Genomic DNA, 10,638 nt, shown 5'->3' on the forward strand with positions numbered 1-10,638 from the left:
TAATAACAGATTATACTGTCTCATAAAATTAGTTATATATCACTTATTGTTTAGTGGAGGTGGAGAGTAATAAAACTGCAATTCTAATGTGTCATTAACTATACCATCTCGTGGTTTCCAAAATCCCAGACTTTAAATTATTTTCCAATTGCCCTACCCTGGGAGGCCGCCAGACAACTGAAGACAAATGGGACTGTGATGTAGGTTCTAACAGCACAACCTTAAAATTTAGATTTCCCCAAAGAAGGAACAATGAGGATGTGAAAAGATGCTCAACATCATTAGTCATCAGTGAAATGCAAATCAAAACCTCAATTATAACAGATTCCATTCACACCCCACTAGTATGGCTGTAATCAAAACGGTTATAACGTGTTGGTGAGGACACGGAAAAAACCAGAAGGCCCCTGCATTGCTAGGGGAATATAATACCCCAGGAGCCTTTTCACAAATAAGCCTGACAGTTGCTCAGTTGATTACACATATGTTTACCATTTGATCTAGCAATTTTGCTCTTAGGTATATACCAAAAAAAAAATTTTTTTTAATTAAAAGATGTTCACAAAAATCTTGTACACCAATGTTCATAGCAGCATTATTTATAATAGCCAAAAGGTAGAAATAAGCCAATTGACCATCAGTTGATGAATGAATAAACAGAATGTGGTATATACAAAACAGAATATTATTTGGTCACAAGAAGGAATGGAATACTGATACATGCTACCACATGAAAGCATTATGCTAAATGTAAGAAACCAACCATACACTAATGGCCACATAGTGTATGATTCCAATCATGTGAAATCTCCCAAATAGGCAAATCTATAGAGACAGAAAGTGGATTAGCCGTTGTTAGGGTGAGAAGATGAAGTTACTTGGGGAGATAGTGATAGCCAAAGGGTACTGGTTTCTTTATAGAGTGATAAAAGTTTTCTAATATTGATTTTAAGAATGAGTCCATAAGTCTGTGACTATATTAAAAACAATGGAACTATATACTTCTGTGGACAAATTGTATGGCATGTGAATTATACCTAAATAAAACTTTTTATAAAAAAAGATAATCAGAAAACTATAGGGGACAGGAAATTCTAGAAGATATTTTTCAAATGTCGCAACCTTCTGATTTTTAGAAAAGAAACAATAGGATAGATTCTGGAAAGAAGGCCCTATGCAACTTTTCCTAGAATTTAACCTAATCATCTAAGAAATTGGGCAAGTGTTCCCTTTGGAAAATAGCCAGTGAACCAGATAAAATTTACAACATCAATTGAAGGTTAAAAACAAATCTGAAATTCAAATATTTAGAAGAAAGTATAAATTGCCTGGTAAACAATAACAATATCTCTAGAGAAAACACAAATTATATAACTGTACCATCTTGGAGTCAAATCTCTGTGACAAGAAAATATATCCCTGCTCATCCAGACTTTGGGTGTGTTTGGATCAAGAAATATTTGTAACACTAACACAGCCATGTGAAGAGAGAGAGATGATATTTTTATCCTTTGCAAAACCATCTCCATCAACCCATGTATTTTCTAGATTAAAGACCAAGGCCCAGCATGAGCAGCCCCCTCTGCTGAGGTCACTAGCCCACAGTAGAGCCCAGACTCAGCCCACATCTCTGCCCTGTCACCTCCACCTCCTCTTGGCCTGTGCTGGGACTTCGGGGTGTTCGCCAAGCCCTCCTGCAAAGAGCCCGTGGGCACTTCTGGTTTCTGTAGCATTTGCACCCAGGCTGCGGCCACCTCTGCTACGCTCTGGGGAGATTCGGCATGGGGGCAGGGAGGACCACTCCATAATAGAGTATTTCCAGAGAACACTTCCATCTAAAGTTTTCCTTAAGCAGGACTCTTGCACATGGGTCTCTCTTCCCTGGGGTTGTTTCTTTATTTCTTTTTAATGAAAACATTTATCCAGGGTTCCGAATTCCCCATCCATCATGCACTTTTTACCCAAGTGGGAACAGACCACAGCTCTGAAGCACAGGCACAGCACGTCCTGCCCCTCCCTGGCGGGCTCCTCCCCACCTGCTCAGCGTCTTCTTGTTGGAGGCTTTTCCATGTCAGCAGTGAGCTGGTTGGCCTGGGTCTGCCCAGTCACACGGGAAGACAGGCAGGAACCCGCCTGCCAACACTCCTCTTTCTCCTCCTGGGTTCTGGTCAACATCCTGAGCTCTGCCCCCTTCTTGGTTACACATATTAATAAAAACATGTTCACAGCAAGAGAAGTTGTGAAACACTTTCACTTTCATAAACAAAGTGGAAAAGTGAGTCTCTTGCTCTTCCCAGCCACTGTGAAGCTTCTCATCTGAGAGCAGTTTATAGTTAACCCACTGGGCCCTAGTCAATCAGAAATCAGGGAGTGGGGGGTTCTTGGCCTCTGACTGCGGCCTGCTACTTACACACGTGTTTCCTGTACTACCATGAGTCCCAGGAGCCTGAACTGTGGCAAGGAATATCCTATTCCCACAATAAATTCCCGGTTCCTATTATTTGCTGGATCTCCCATGTTCTCAGCCACCATGGACATAAACAGGGCCCCTTGCCGTGCCTGGAACAGCAAGCCAGAGACTCCGGCTCTGATGCCGGGCAGTTGCCTGGCTGGCACACGGGTGCCAGGTTGTGCCCACAGAGCAGATCATGAGTCTGTGCCCAGCTTGTGTCTTGTGCATGACAGAGTCATGTCGCTTCCCACCTAAGACCTTCCATCAGCAGGGAGACTGGAGGTGCTCGGGGTGACACAAGGGCAGTGAATCTCTGACTAGGAAGGGCCGGCTGAGCACCCCCAAGCCACTAAGGGCATGCAATGGCCCCCAGCAAAGAACTCTTCCCAAGTTGTGTTGGGATCCCAAGCTTATCCTCTTGGGAATGTGCCTCCTATCCTGCTGGAACTGCCACAGGCTCTATCAACAGCCGGGTTTGCTTCTCCCAGTCCCTTTCAACTCTTGCACGGATGCAATGGCAACCACATTACAACCACAATTTATGAATTGCTCATGTGACGTTTTCAACAAAAATGTTAAACTTATATCCATGAAATCGTAGAAATCGATAGCCCAGCCAGCATAATTCTCAAAGAAAATAATGCTTTCTCTATGAATGCAATTTAACAACGGCTTGTCAATTACCTGCTTTGTCTCATACTTTGTGGGCAGCAATGAAGCTAAAAAATTGAATGGAGACATGGTACCCGACCTTAAAGATCTCACAGTCTAGCAGAAGAAATATAGACACACAAACAAATACACACACACACACACACAATCTAAACATGACGTGCTGAGGGTGATTGGGTGGGTGTACACACAGGGTAAGAGCCACATGTATTGGAAAATGCTCCAAAATGAGGAAATATTTGAGCAGATGGAAAATCAGAAAAAATTCTTGGTCTTTGCCCTGTACTATTGTGAGGATGCTGTAATAGTGCCATGAACCCAGCAAAGAATTTCTAGATGCTCCAGAAAGGCAGCACAGCCTGCCCTGTTTGTGTGGAGACACAGTAGGGTTGCTTCCTGACAAGAACACAATAGGAGGTTTTCATATCTCCACATGCCCCTTCGAAGCCCAGTAGATAAAAAATATGTCAAAGACATAGCACGCCTTCCTACTTATTCAGATAACCTTTTGGGACTTTATTAGATCTTGTTTAAATTAATCATCAGTAGCTTTGCCGTTGTGAATACAGCTGGTACATTTCATTGATTAAGTTTTCCAGGTGGTCATTGCTGATGAATTAAAAATAGTATCGACTTTCTGTCTTGTATCTGGACACCTTGCTAAGCACTCTTGTCAGTTTTAATACTTGTTCTCTTGTTCTTTGTTTTTCTAAATCTGTGATCACGCCAAGTACAAATAATGACAGTTTCCTTTTCTTTGTGCCTCTTGGTTCTCTTACCTACTAGTGTTGGCCGTCACCTCTAGCACTGTGGTAAACAGCAGTAATGACGGTCAGATTCCTTGTGTCCTGTCATTTTTGTGTGAGTGTTAGTTTCTAACACTAGTGTTTCCTGCTGGATTCTTATAGTTTATCGGGATCGACTTTTGGGAAGGGCGCCAGAGGCCTACATAGTGCATCGACTTGATGCCTCATCCTTGCTCTTTGTGTTTCTCCACACTGGCCTTTTTTCAGCTCCTTGAAAGCTCCATGGCTCTTCCCATTGCTAGTCACTTGCACGTTTTTGTTTGTTTGTTTGTTGTTGTTGTTGTTTTCCTTATTGTATTGTTTTCCTTATTGTGTTGTTGTATTTCCATGTTGTGTCCTTATTTTTCTTTCAGGACTCATTTCAAATGATATATTCTTATAGAAACCATTCCTGAATCCGACCTATGCCACAGCAGACAGCATCTGATCCACTTGCTATACTCTGTCTCATCGCCTGTACTCCTTAGGAGCAGTTATAGCAGTTTCAATGAAGAAACGATAATTTCAAAGTAGTTAAGATTCAATGAACTACTCATAATAACGTTTTAATGTTTATTTATTCCACTGGATTGTAAGTTCCATAAAAGTAGGAGCACGTTTACTTTGTGAGCCCATGTATCTGTGTCTTTTAGCACAGTGCCATGCACATGATAAATAATAAAACTCTATTGAATCAGTGAGGGTAAATAGTTTAATAGAAACTTAAAATTCATAGAATTTTATAAACTTAATAATTTTTAAAGTTTAACTAACTTACTCTTTTTAATATACCATTCTTATACCCAGTGACTTCTCTCAGCATTGTTTTAATTGCTGAGTTAAATTTTGCTACACATACTTGCAAGTCTAATCTGCCCTCATGCCAATGGCAAAGTTGCCGCACTCTACCCCAACTCCCAGGCGCACCATAGTTGCTCATCTAGTTCCCAAAACCTGTGCTTGGAGACATTAGGAGGAGTGCTTCCTTAGTTGAAAGAGTAATGATTAATTGTTGACAAGATTTCTGACAGCAACTCCCACCGTTGGGAGAACAAGCCTTCATGACCCTTGGCTCCAAAACCCTGAGCAGAGAGAAACATCCCAGATTACACCCCTGGATTTTTCCATTTTGCTTATTCCTCATTGTGGTAGCAAGGCCATTATAAAAGGACCTTGCTCTAATTTATATTGTTTAAGGCAGATGAATAACTCATCTAAACTATCAGTCCCCACCAGTGTCTCTGATCTTCCCTGAGCCTCTCAGCACCTGTCTGCTTCACTCCAGGTGTCTCTGAGCTGGAAGAGCAAGGCTGTCTGCTCCCCAACCCTCCAGGGAGCCTCTGTCCTCAACGGTTGTCACCATGGCGGTGGCCCCTGGGGGAGCTTTTACCAATTTTCACTCATTTACTTATTTAATGCTCCCAGTGACCCAGTTAGCCATCAAGAAAGCAGAGTGATAACTTGCCAAAGAGCCTGCCTCCATACCACTACCCTAAACCGGGTCTCTGTGACAACCTCCCACACCACCCCTCTTTTTTAAAACAAGTAAATTAAACCAAAGATCTTAAAAGAAGTTCTCAAATAATTTCCGTAGAGAAAATACAAGCACACTTTCACACTGTACAAAGCACCCTTTCCTCCTCGACTTTCCCAGGACTCATACATACAGCCTAGCACATGAAGCATCTTTTTGTCATCTTTCACCCTAAGAAGAATGTTTTAGGCCCACAGTGAATTTCAGAACGGAAGAAGAAATTTTAGATCTTACTCCCTGCTCTGTACGAGCAAAAAAAAAAATCTTCCCTCAAGTCCCCAATAAATGCGGAGGACAGAAAGACTGAGCAGTTAATAAAATTTGCAGAAAGCGAGTTGATTCCAACATCTAGTTGCAGGCCCAGTCTGCTTCCTGCCTACTCACCCACCACTGGCTCCTCACTGACTAAGCATAAGGCCTACAGGTAAACAGGAGAAACTGTAGTAGAAAACCTGGGCATTTTCTGATTAAGAAACAAGCCTTGTCTTAAGTAGATAAGAAAATTCTATTGCTGTATAATGGTTATTTTTTTATATAAAACGTAGCTTTGTGTGAATTTAAGAAGGATATTGTATGTTAATTATGATAAAATATTAGTTTTTCCTGGATTCCATGGCCTAATAAGAAGGCTGTGTGAATGTCTAACACATACTGGAATTCAAACTTGTTTATGTATATATGCCCACTAGCATTTAAAGTTAAAGCAAACACTACTTAAACAATTTATTAAACCTGACACATTCATGGATCCACATTCATGGATCGTGAATGGGTCTCTTCTTTTTCCCTGTTGAGAATGTAGCCAACATCCCATTGTTCACTCAAGCATGGGTATATTAAGCCAAAAGTCCATAGTCTACATAGCATGAACGATGCCCATTTAATCTTTAAATTAGCAAGAGTTCAGTCATTATTTATGACTCACACGCTCAAAGGCATACGGTACAGATTTAAGCAGAGGTCATTCCGGAGACTAAATCAACAGCAGAGTTAGTTAGCTGGAATTCATTAGGGATGAACAGTATTTGGCTGATTATGCAAAATTCCTAAGGTTTCCCTATTTCTAGATCAGATTTCAGCTTTGTTGGGTACGATTCTTCGTGCATTGATTTTTTTTTTTTATTAATGATGCTAAAAGGATTTTGGTGTTTCAAACTTTGTACACAAACGTAGCAGGCAAAATCTTTCATAAACATATTCTAAGCTCTTGGCAAACTTTCCTCAGGAGCAAATATTAACTCCAGATAGTGTTTATTAGCTTTTATAAAATAATCACTATAATAGTGGCGTGTAACTGCTAGAGGTAAATGCTTATCTAGGCCAAGAATTAATCAAGTTTGAGCTCCTTAACAAAACCCAGTCAGAAATAATTTATTTCTTGCACAGTTTACATTTTAAAATAACAATGTGATTTTCTCCTGATTTTTCTTTGCACTGTGACAGTGACTTCACGAAGATGCACTTCATCCTGCCCATGCTGTGAACAACCTAGGAACACAAGGAAGCGAATTCTGTGTGACATAATGAGGAAAAAGGCTACGAGAGACTCCATAATGTGACTTTATGCCCCCCATCTCCAGGACTGGCCTAAAACTTGCAGATAGAGATTCTCCCAATTGAAACAGTTGCTATGCTTCTATATTTATGAATCATTTTCGCTACTTTCCTAAATATTAAGAAGTATGTAATGATGCAAAACACCTGCTGTCTGTAAGACAACCCAGCCAAGAGAAGAGACACTGTCAGATCATTCAGAAGCACGTTTGCAAGCAACCTGGGCTTCAGGGGAAAACAGAAAGGCAGATAAACTTTCCTGATGGGCAGTTCCCAGCAAGCGAAGGGAGTGGGTCTTTTTGAGCAGGGAGTCCCCTGCAGAACAGTGGGTGAGAGACTGAATGCACAAACAGACAGTGGCCAGACCACAGATAAAAACAGAACTCTGACCCACCACCTGCAGCCAGCATCTCAGGAAACCAACCCCTTATCTACAGTAAACAGCCCAGGGAGCCAACCTGCAGCAATGGGACTTGCAGGAGGCCAGATACTTCTTCCTAGTGACCATCCAGGAATGGAAACCACAGTCTCTATAGCAATTGGCCAAAGGCCAAGACTAGATTCAGTAAGTGACAGATCCCCTAATTTTTGTCCCTTTCTCCAATTTAGGACCAACCAGAGAAAGCCAATTATGCTCCCAAACCAATGTCATAGGAGGCCCTGTGTAGTTAGCCGACTCCAGCTTCCCTCTGCCAACAGCCTGCAGTCGGGGCACCCCTGAACCTCTCTTTGTTCTGCATGAAGCTGTCCCTCTCCTCTGCCTGCCTTTGAACCTATGCCAAAAGCAAGTGATGGTGGCTGACTCCCTTCCAAGGGCAAGCTCAGAATAAATGGCCTTCACTTTTCCTCTTTTGGTTGGTCTTCACTGAGTTCCACAGGTGCAATGTTCTGTTTGGCTCTTTTGCTTTGAGGGACAGAGATGCACCCAGGTGTCCTCAGCTGTCCTTCCCCCGCCTCCCTTCTCTTCCTCTTGAGCCCATTGTTGCCCTGCTAACATCTCCTCGACCTCTCTGCTGGGAATCCGTCTCTCTCCTGCAGCTGGCCCGAACAGGAAGGTCTGATTCCTCTGCTTGCCCAGCGGCCGGGAAGGATCTGGGCATGGTAAATTGAAAACCTTCTGGAAAGGATTCACCATTCTAGATGCCATTGAGAACATTCATGATCCATGGGAGAAGATCAAAATATTTGCATTAATAGGAGTTTGGAAGAAGTTGAGTTCCAACCCTCATTTTGAACCTTTGAGAGGTTCAAAACTCCCGTGGAAGAAGTAACTGCAGATATGGAGAAATGGCAAGAGTATTAGAATTAGAAGTGGAGCTTGAACATGAGATGTTGCAATCTCATGATAAAACTTGAATGAATGAGGAGTTGCTTCTTATGGATGAGCAAAGAAAGTGCTTTCTCCAGATGGAATCTGCTGCCAGTGAAGATGCTGTGAACACTGTTGAAATGACAACGAAGGATTCAGATTATTACATGAACTTAGTGGCAAGTTTTTTTTTTCAGTTTTTGTCCTCACATTTTATTTTATTTTAGCATATTATGGGGGTACAAGTGTTAAGATTACATATATTGCCCATCCCCCCTCGAGTAAGAGCTTCAAGCATGTCCATCCCCCAAACGTTGCACATCTTACTCGTTGTGGTTGTATATACCCATCCTTAAAACTCCAATTTTGAAAGGAGTCCTACTGTGTGTAAAATGCCATCAAACAGCCTCACATGGTCCAGAGAACTCTTTTGCAAAAGGAAAAGTTTACCGATGTGGTAGACTTTATTGTTCTCTTACTTTAAGAAATGGCCACAGCCACCCCAGTCTTCAGCAAGCACCACCCTCATCAGACCCTCCACCAGCAAAAGGATTAGGACTCCCTGAAGGCTCATATGATTGGTAGCATTTTTTTAGGAGCCCATTCTACTAAGTAAAGTATCCCAAGAATGGAAAAATAAGCACCACATGTACTCACCAGCAAATCAGTATTAACTGATCAACACCCAAGTGGACATATACGAATAACATTCATTTATCAGGCATCGGGCAGGTGGGGGGGGGGAGAGGGGATGGGTATATACATACATAATGGGTACGATGCGCACCGTCTGGGGGATGGACACGCTTGAAGCAATAAAGTATTTTTTTAATCAAGGTATGTCCCACTTTTTGACACAGTGCCACTGCACAGTTAATAGACTGCAATGTTGTAGAAACGTAACATTTATATGCCCTGGGGAACCAAAACAATCACGTGACTCCCTTTACTGCGACATTCACTTTGTTGTAGCGGTCTGGAACCAAACAGGTGCTACTTCCAAGCCGTGTGAATGGCTGTGATTGACGGCGGCTGGGAGGAGCAGTCCGTTAATCGTGTGGAGACACAGACAAAGCAAGGCCAACGTTGCACGGAGCTAAACAAGACAGATCAGTAGTCTGTTCCACTGTTCTTTGTTTGCGTCTCTTTCCCAGTTTCACGGAAGTGGACGATGAGCCCGGATGCAGGTGTGGGATTCGGGAGGATGGAGCCGGAGCCTGAGCTTCTGCACTTGTGACGACTCCCTGGATGATGGCACAGTGCTGGTCCTCAGATTTGCCACCTTGAGTGGCAAAGGCACCGCCAGAATAACTTCACGGAGCCTGGAGAGTCCCCACATGGTAGTAACTCTCCCGAGTGGTGCTGTGTGGCCTGGAACAAAATGCTAACCCTCTCTGGGCTTTGGCTTCCTCACTTGCAAGCATGAGGACAGGAAGGGCCTCCATGGCCATTTGCAGGTCTGTGACTGTTCCACCTCAATCCTCATGGCCTTTGCTCCAGGCAGCAGGGCAAGGAAGGAAAGCCCCACCCCCACCCCGTCTCCACCCCCTCCCCCGCAGTTGGTCCACAGCAGCAGGTCTCAGAAGCACGGTGTGTGCCACCAGGTCTGTAAAATGACTTCTTTTTAAAGGGATACTTGGCATTAAAACTAAAAATGGGCCGGTGAGACATCAGTTTATTAAAACGAAGTCAATTTTAATCAGACTTTGAAATAGTTCCTCCTTTAAGGTACTTCCTGAGTGCAGAGCGAAGAGACGCAGGCCCTGGCAAGTAGGTCACTGGGGCTGTGCATGATCAGTGACTCATTCACGACTCTGAGCGTGGACTGGCTGGGGGCTTTGCTGTTTCCATCGGGGAGGTTAATAACCTTTGCACTGAACATGGCAGGTGAGTTATTAAAGCTGGAAGGACCTCTAGGAATTGTAAAATGCTTTGGTTCCTAAAAGCTTTTTTTTTTTACTTTTCACTTCTTTAAAATAATTTTCCTGCAGGGTCCAAATCATGAGGTCCTCATCACCCACTAAATTAGTTGTCACTCTAATCAATTCCCTTCGTGTTAACCCAGAATCCGTAGAGGAGGTGGCGTAAAAGTAGGCCAAGTTCACCGTGTGTAATTTATTTGGTGTCAAGAAAATAAATCATCACATAGCAGAATTTATACAAAGTACATGATTCATACCCAAAAACTTGTCCTTTTAATTGGAAATGTGCCGCTGGCGATGCAAAATACGGGTGAGTGGATTTCTAGAGCTACTTGCAGACCCAGGCTGGAAGGCGCGGTGGCACCGTGTGGCACAGAACACCTGCCGAGTTGGCATTCCTGGTCCACAGT

This window comes from Microcebus murinus, chromosome 3, assembly GCF_040939455.1.
Source record: "Microcebus murinus isolate Inina chromosome 3, M.murinus_Inina_mat1.0, whole genome shotgun sequence".
In the NCBI taxonomy this organism is placed as follows: Eukaryota; Metazoa; Chordata; class Mammalia; order Primates; family Cheirogaleidae; genus Microcebus; species Microcebus murinus.